Consider the following 9,486-nt stretch of genomic DNA (forward strand, 5'->3'; position numbering starts at 1 on the left):
TGCTTGAGCTGCAGAGTTTAATGAGACATTAATAGTTATGATACCTTTCACAACTACACAATGAGATTAAAAAAAAAAAATTTTGCTATGTTAAGGAAGTCTCACAGAAGCAATAAAGAGCATGAGAAAACCAAGATAGAGATTGGAGGCTGAGAGATGACCTAATGGAATTAAAGATGTTGGTATTGGGCAGGAGGAAAAAGTGGTCCAGCCATTGATCTTCAATAATATTTGAATGGAAGGTATCACTGGCAGCTAATGGCTAGAGGCCAGGAATGCTGCTGAGCAGTCTGCAGTGTACGAGGACAGCAGCCCTATCCCAAAGATCTGGCCTGCTCCATGTGAGAAAATGGCTGGCGTGGAGAAACCTGATGTAAGAGCCAGTCCCAACTATAAACTGAAAATGGCCATTTACGAACCAGTGAATGTAGAAAACCAAATTTTAAGCAGGAAGGCTGTATCACAAAATGAGAGTTTTATAAGAGCTGATACCATTCCTTTCAAGTCAAAGGTGAAAGGTTGCAAGAAATAGTACATAGAAGCAGTCACTTTCTTTTTTTCTCAGCAGCAGGGATCAAACTTGGGACCTTGTGCTTGCCAGGCAAGCACTTATGCCAGTGAGCTATCTCCCCAGCACCCCCGGCAATCACTTCTCCACTAGGTCTATATTGCACCCAAATGAATAATTTTTCCATGTTAGAAACAAAATGAATTCAAATACTGAGTCTTTTGAACGCAATATTGGTGTATATTCTTTCCTTAAAAGTCCACTCGCAATTGTGGGCAAAGAAAAGCATATCAAAACTAAATGTTCTCCACCAACAGAAAGGCTCAAGCCGTCAGGTATTTCTAGTATAAGATGTCAGTGGAGGGCAAACATCCCACCATCTCTAACGGAACCAGGCTGCTGACAAAGATGAGGCCCTCCGTCATTAGACCACTTGTAGATTTTTAGAATATTCGAGTAAGTGCTAAGTACTTTATTTTAAAAGCTGCACAAAATAATCACCTGGAGGGTCCTAAATGTGATGTCTTCCAAGGGAATCATAAGGGACTAAGGTGTTGTTCTTACTTTGTGTACAAGGTATGCTCTCTTAGAGACCCTTAACATACTTTTTTAAATTAATTTTGTTGAGAAACAAATAGGAATGGGACAGTTTCAAAAGAGGTTAGTAGGACAGTTGCAACCTTCAAGACATTGTACATTGTTGTCTTCATAGTTGTTATTCATAGTCCAAGATGCAGACATGAGATCCCGTCCCAATGCTATTAGTTTTTTTTTTTCCATGTTAAGTAGATTATATTCTTTCACAAAAGGTTTTACAAACTTAAAAAAAAAATTACATGTTTCATTTCAATCTCTTCCAGACAGGAAACTATTAAGCAATTAACATTACTAGTGCTATTAAAAAATGTTTTAAACAAGAAATAGATGCCATTAAATAAGCAACTTCATTTCTAATGAATTAGCACACTTCTATTATTTTATGCAGTTCCATTTATTTTGAAAAATATAAAATAAATATTATTTGAAAACTAATCTTTTCAGTTGACTGTCCCCAAAAATTTTGGCACTTTAGTTTTCTGAAATTTCTTTTTTTAAAATTAATTTTATTGAGAAACAAATAGCGGTGAGACAGTTTCAAAACTCATTAATAGGACACTTTCAATAATTAATACATTGCAAATTGTTGTCTTCATAGTGGTTATTCATAGTACAAATGCAGACAGGATATCCTGTCCCAACACTATTAGTACAAATCTTTTTTCTCACTGAATTAAGAGAAAGTGGCTGTATATCTATCCTAACTATTTTGTATATACAGATACAAAATGGTCCTTCATTTATATCCCCTTTTTTGGTTTAATTCTGCCAGAGATGGGTATTCCATTGCCATTTAAATATTGTATCTTGGTCTTAATCATCCAGCAGAAAAGTAGAAAAATGAAGTATCAAAAGTAAAGCCATATTCATATGCTGAGCTGTAAAAGGTTTAAGTCAACAACTTCTGATGTTGCCTCTCTTATGGATAACCAGCTACTACTATGGACTACTGGACTATATTGGATTGTTTTGCTGAACATACTTCGTTTTAATGTTAGGTAGATCTTGGTTTATCCTTTAAGTTCCAATCTGGAATTCCCTGTAGGGATATTTGAAATTCCACTAGCTAGTTTGAGAAGTCAGAGTACAAAATTAGTCGTCTGTGCTTCTCCCATTTTCTTAGTATCAAAGGAAGCAGCTTGTAAAGAAGACCAAGAGTTAGATGCCTCCTCCCTTGGTAAATCAACTGCCTAATCTTATGCTGGAAACACAATCCCCTTGTGTGTGGCTCTATTATAATTCCTTTGTCTTTTATGTGTGAGAACATCTTTCTACTTGAACAAAATCACAGTATTAGCCAGTGGGCTTTTCCTATTTCTTTGTCTTGTGTGATTGTGATTTCCCTTTGGATCATTTTTGGTCTGTCAGGGTAACCAGCAGTGAAGAACACAAGTCAGATGCTCCTCAGAGAGAAGTCTGAGGAGACTTGTGGAGCTCAAAGCAAAACCGTTTGCATTTTCAGTCTCCTTTTCTCAGTGCTGCAGAAAATTAGAAGTACCTGAAAAGAAATGGCTACCTTATTACTGCTAAAGACCTTTGTTCTATAAGAAAAACATTCTTATCTATGGGAAAGTAACGTTTTCTATGTAAAGACCTGAGAATAGGCTAATAGTTTACAGTGTTATTATATAGACTATGACGTTAATTTATTTCATACAAGTTGTGAAGCTGTGAAAAAACTACAGCAAAAGTTAATATATTAGAAAGCAAATAAAAAATAATAATATTTGAATTGTTCCTCTGTGACAACAGAGCAAAAATAGACACAGCACCTGATTTTATGGGATTTTCATTCCAAATACAGCAACAGTGACAAATAGGTGATTGATAAACAAATCCGTGAATGAAGGTATTAATAAGTCTATGATGATATGTGCTGTGGGGGGAAAATAAAACAGGAAAAGAGAAACAGAAGAGAAGACATCCTTTCTTTTCCGATAAGTCAACAAGTCAAGGAAATAGCAAGTTTCACTAGTAGATGTGAAAAGAGCATTTCAAGGAGAAGAAGCCAAAATGTAAAGACCCCCAACGGGGGGTATGTCATTGGGCTTCCAATCAACAGAGAGTTCATAGTGACTGGAATGGAGTATGGGGTAGGTGGGTGGATGAGAGGGAGGGTAGATGAGGTGAGAAGAGTGCTTGAGACCATGTGAGCTCAAAACAATGGGGAAAGGGCATTTTTAGGTTGAAAAGTACCAAAGCGCCTCAACCCCAACATGAGGAGCAGAACCAGCAAAAGGAGGCTAACATAGTTTTCTTCTACACCAATAACAGTTAGCATGGTCAATCCGATCGAGTTGTTTTAAGCCACTTATGCGAGTGAAGGGTTGCCTGAGAATATCTCTCTTCTCTTCACTAATTTGCTGGGGCACTGAGAGGCTGCTCTTTCTAAAATCTTCCCTCCACGTGTATCTTTCAGAAGACAAGCATCCTTGGCCTCATGAGCCAAGTAAGTGGGACTCTTGGATAAGCCAACATCTCCCGGGCACCTTTCCTGGGCAGAATAGCTCTGTCTTTCCATCCTAACACATGGGCATTTTCGGAGAAAGAGTGGAGGCAGAAAGTATAATGACCCGTGTTATTTTTGGAGACTCTATTATTTATCATTTCTTAGCTTGCCTCTGCTGACAGATGTGACAGGTAAATGGTAGCTTTGACAGGGTCCTTGGGATGCTGAGAAATGACTTAAAAGCAATGAGGGGGCCATGAGCTCTCCTCTTAGGCTAGACTTATTGCCAACATATGGTATCCAAAGGTACCCGAGTCCCTTTATGACAGCTGCAAGAATTCTGCAGCAGGACATACTGGACTTTACTGGCATAAAATAATGATGCTAACCATGCCAGGGTTTCTACTTAGAGATGCACTGGCAGCAGGAGAGGAGGCCCACAGTTAGTGCCTGCATGGCTCACTTTGGAAAACTTGGGTACTTTTACCCTGGCATTAGTTAGGGGGTAATATGTCCTCTTACTCAGGACAAAGTGAGCCAGAGAATAGATACCCTCTCATTCTCACCTTGGTATCCAGCTCAAAAACTCTGCTTCCAAATCACAGCTGGAAACATAATAAGAGGTTCAAAGAAAGAAAAAGCCTCCAGATGCCTCACTCTAGAAATCGGTATCACCATGTTACTCTGATGCAGGGCTTTGTCATTTACAAAGGGTAGGTGACATGGTATTTTCTGTATACTTAATATTAGTTTTTATTCATCTGATTATCCCAACCAGTCAATATCTATGGACCAGTGAACTTTACCATTTTAAGGTTGAAAGAAAATCATATAATCCAGGAAGACAAAAGGAAACAGGAAGTCTTGTGACACTATGTGTACTTCCCCAGAAGATGAAAATTGAAAGAATTCTTATTTCCACCTTGTATATAAAATTTATCTGGAGTGTTTTAATTTAATGCTGAGCACAGAATATGCTGGAAAGATTGTCTAGCAACAGCCTTCCCTGACTGTGAGCAAATGTAATAGACACACACAGATGCAGGGTCTCTCCCTTTTAAAGGAGAATTTGCTGGCCAAGCATGGGAAATTCAGTCACCAGAGAGCTTCCAGCTGCCTGCTACTCAGGAATCCACTTTACCTGCTAACAGCATAACTCTGATGCGTCACCCATGAGGCAAGTGAGTGAAGCAGAGCTATCAGGGCCCAGTAAGTTGGATTATTGCTGCAAAACTGTAACAGTCTACGCTGAGGGCCCCGCTGGATTGTCTTGGCCTTCTGGTATCACAGTCTGACTTCTCCCTCTACTGGACCCTGATTCTGCTTTCCTAGATGGGGATTTATAAGAGCCATCTTAAACCCCAGATCGCAGGATCTGTTCCTGGTGGACTCAATTTATGAGAGCTGTACCATAAGTGATCCAGGAAAACAGGTGATTAAAATGGGACTTCACAGCCACATCACTCAGGCCAGCTTAACAAGGAGAATCTCCCCACTGGAAGCAGGCGAATCACAGCCAGCCTCTGGCCCCCAGCGGCAGCCTGCTTGTTCAAGTATGCATCAGATTGAATTGTAAAGGTGGATTGGGAACAGGGAGTAGCTGGCTGGCATTTGAAGAAAGATGGGGAAATTAAAAGCCATAAGAATAGTATCGAATGCTATTGCTACACGTGATTGATGTGCTGCAGAAAGATAATGGCAAGGTCAGGACACGTAACAGGCAATGGAATGACAGAGAAAATGCCAGAGGGTCTCTGTTTTGTATCTGACTAATTTCTTGTCTCCGGCAATAGAAGAACTCTAAGCTTAGGGTTTAATGAGGCTAGCATCTGAACATCAAAGAAAACTAAGCTGCTAATGCAATCGGATCTGTTAGGTCAAGCTCTTTTTAAAAAAATCAATCATTTACTTATTTGTTAGGTACAGGGTCTCTCTACACAACTCAGGCTCCAAGAGATTCTCCTGTCTCAGCATCTCCAGCACTGGGATTATAAGCAGGAGCCACCAGGCTCAGTATTAGTGACTGGAAGGGCACACCTGGAGTTCTGGGGCCAGCACAGCATGCAGTACTGGGGATCAAACCCAAGTCCTTGCACCTGCCAGGCAGGTTCTTAGACCACTGAGTTATTTCCCAGCCTGTGTTAGGTCAAGTTCTGTACCTACATTAGAAGAACTTAAATGTACTGGTATTTGCAAATAACTCTAAAATGTTTGCTTGAAAATATCATCCATATCTTCAGTGTTCACAGAAGTGATTCAGTTTTCCTAATTAAGAGGAGGCTCTGTCTACCCAAGGAAGCACATTGTTCTGGGTTTGCCCCCAACCATGCCTGCTGGAGAGTTAAATCACAATTTAACCCAACCAGAAATACAATAAGTCAAATATAGAATGAAAGAGACCCTAAGGCTAAAGCCTCCAAGACCAGGTTGACAAATAGGGATGGAACTGGATCTTCATGTTGCATAAACAAAGGGTCTAGGACACATTTTGATGAGGCAGAGTAAACTGATTTGAACTCACTCGCCTGAGACACAGGATTTGACAGATGGTGGCATCCCAGCTGACAGCATAATGTGCCAGGACATTTCAAGATTTTGTGGACACAAGCTCTAAGTTGACAGTTTGAACACGTAGACACAAACATCTTTGGGGCCCCAAATTGAAAGAAATTCACATGGTTAATACTGGTAATCCTAAATAAGATCCAGATCATAGTGGTCACCTTACTCATTTATAAATGGAAAAATGAAATAAGTATCATTGGCAATTAGTATATCCCCCGCAGTGATCCTGCAAGGTACCCCTAAGGTAGAGAAAAACAGTAGCTGAAAACCAGAACCCAGGGAGCAGGGGACAGTGAAGAATAGCGTCACCATTGGAGAGCTTAGAAGGGCAGAAGTGATGGTCCCTATTATTTTCCCACTAAAGTCTCTAGTGTGGACTCTGCAAAAACCAGATCAGACATCAGTGATGATCACAGATTTCCACAAACGCAACCATACCAGGCCTCCAGTCACTGCTACAATTCCACTGCAGTATCTGCTGGAGCGGAAAATGTCTCCTTATTTGTTAGTTGCTGGAGAAGGGAGACTAAATATTAGGTAGCCAAAAGAATGTAAAGCCTCAGGTAGCAGCTTCAGCCTGTAACTCACCGGGGCTTCTTAAATAACTATGTTCATAAATCCCATGAAAGAGGTAGAAAAGATTTTTTTTAAATCTTTCCTCTTTTTAGACTAAGACAAAATGTCATAATTCAGGACTTCTGATTACATGTGCATGTTTTCTTTTATAACCTGAAAGACAAAGTAAGGTTTAAAGCACATAGGCATACGCTCTACCATACAGGAGCGCAGAGGTGACCAACAAACCATTTTAACATCGTGACAAATAGCTAGAATTTTCTGCAAAAGCTGGCAGTGTTTTAGAAGACATTTTTTGACAATATTTAATGATGTTGTTTAAAATAATGAAGTATTATTAGACTCTAACTTTTGGTAATAAGATATAAGGTTTGGAAGTTTTTCATTTAATTGCCTCTACAGGCTATAATAATCAGTTCTTTGTAAACTTACAAATAAATCATTTTGGCCACCAATTAATAGAGGATGGATAAATGAATACAATCCATTTTGCTGTATTTACATAATGCATTTCTCCATTCAAAATGAAAGTTTTAGTTGCTAATATTTGCTGCTACAAAAAATTGTTATTAGACTATGCACTATAGCCTTCAGCTTAAAATTAATTTTATAAAAGAAAACTTGAGAAAACATGGTCTAGACACAGGCTCAAGACAAAAGTGACAATGTGTGACAAAGATGACATTTCAAGTTACTGTGGGGAAAGACATCTTATTCAGTATTTCATACTACAGCAAATAGCCACTTAGAAAAAAAATATAAAGTTATATAACATGCCATAGAGCAAAGTTACATGGTCAATAATTATTTAAACATAAAATGTGTATCTACTTCCTTTTATTTTCTGTCTTTCAGGGAAGGGTCTACATGGTGCTCAGGGTCTCACTACCACATTGGACTCATACAGATCCACCTGTTTACAGCCTCCCAAAAGTTAGGATTACAGGCGCGCACCATGCCCAGTCTCAATCACCATCTCAGTGTGCACTGGGGGCAGGGCCGGCACGGCAGGCCTGGGGATGGAACCCCCAGCCCCTGCACCTGCTTGCAGGTGCATTAATCCGCTGAGCTATTTGGCAGGCTGTCTACTTCCATAATTAAAAGCTTTGATCATATCATTTATTAATTCAGAAAGCATTAAACTAGATCTGTAACATTGTCCTAAATACAAGAGACTGAAATTCGTATGTGAACTTTGGCCCTTCCATGTTTAGAATCAAGTGGAAAAGAAAGCAATTGAAAACAATAACACTATGCACACAACAACAGAAAAACAAATGAAAGATTAACTAATTTAAAACACAAAGGACCCACACATAAAAGGGGATCTGATCTATGAATTTCATTGCAAACAATGGAGCAGGGCGTTACTCACCACACACAACATTGGAACTACTGCGTATCTTTCAGAAAAAAAAAGTTAGCTTTGGTCCCTACTTTGATTTTAAAATCAATTTAAAAATTAATTTAAACTAGATTTTATTTCTAAAAAGACTAAAAGAAAAACAAGAGGGACAAGAACAAAAATTTAAGGTTCCTGGAAAACAAGCAGTAATATGCAATCATATGTCCAGTTTTACATACCTGTATCGGTTAATCTGAGCCACAGATTTAATGATAAAAACAGATAACATATCAATCATTGTTAACCAGCTATTCTTGTTCTGAAAATCTATAACATAAGTATTGCTGGATATTACCACTTCTGTCACTGTATCTGATTTTTGTTCTTGCTTTTGTCTTTTACTTTTCAAAATGAAATAATAAAATTAAATTTAATTTAAAAAACTAGATTTTAGATGTATATGATAGCTAAAAATATGAAACTTCTATAGAAAAATTTAAAAAATCATGAATTTGATTTTTTTTTTTTTTTTTTTTTTTTGCGGAGCTGGGCATTGAACTCAGGCCCTTGCACTTGCCAGGCAAGCACTTATTCAACTGAGCTATCTCCCTAGCTCCGAATTTGATGTTATTAACAAGTTGTCAAGGAAACACCAAAAACATAAAATAAATAAATAGAATAAAATACACTAGTACTTCATTTCACAAACTTAATTTTTCCACCATTGCTTGCAAACTGAATTGGTCACAAACTAAATCAAATTTCTCCATCAGGTCAACATTACACCCCACTCCTGGTTCTGATTTAGCTTGAGATATCACTTATATTGAAAAACAGAAAATTTAAAAACCCTTCCCACTAAAAAGAAAATCTCAGGAGCATGGAAAAGCAAACTTCCTATCACAAAAAAATACATGTGAATGACATATACTTGTTAAAAACACGGATCTCTAGAACTTTTCTAAAATTGTTGCATAAACACAAGCAACAACTTGTCTTTTGTCATTTATAAATGACAAAAAGCTCATACAGAAACTTTAAAAAATATATCTGCAAAGTATTAATGTGTCTCAAAGAATTAGAAAAGTTTCCTAACCTCATTAGCCAACAAAGAAAACGAATTAAAACTGAAAGAGGCCAACACCACCGGTTCTGCTGCAGAGTGCAAACTGGTACAATTGCAGGAAACTGTTTCAGGAATCTACATTACTGCCAAATATGCCTTCTCATGATTCACTTTTAGTAAGTGAGCTTTACATATACCCCTGAAGCATGTAGGAGTGTGTGCATAATAGCTTTATTCATAAAAGCACCAAACTGGAAACAAGCCAACAACAAAATTGATGAAGCAGTGGAGTGTATTCATACTATGCAATAGCACAGAGCACTCAATAAAAATTCAGCTTTACATCAAAACATGCATAAATATTACACCTATGATAATGA

Source organism: Octodon degus, unplaced genomic scaffold (genome assembly GCF_000260255.1).
Source record: "Octodon degus isolate 3935 unplaced genomic scaffold, OctDeg1.0 scaffold00056, whole genome shotgun sequence".
NCBI lineage: Eukaryota > Metazoa > Chordata > Mammalia > Rodentia > Octodontidae > Octodon > Octodon degus.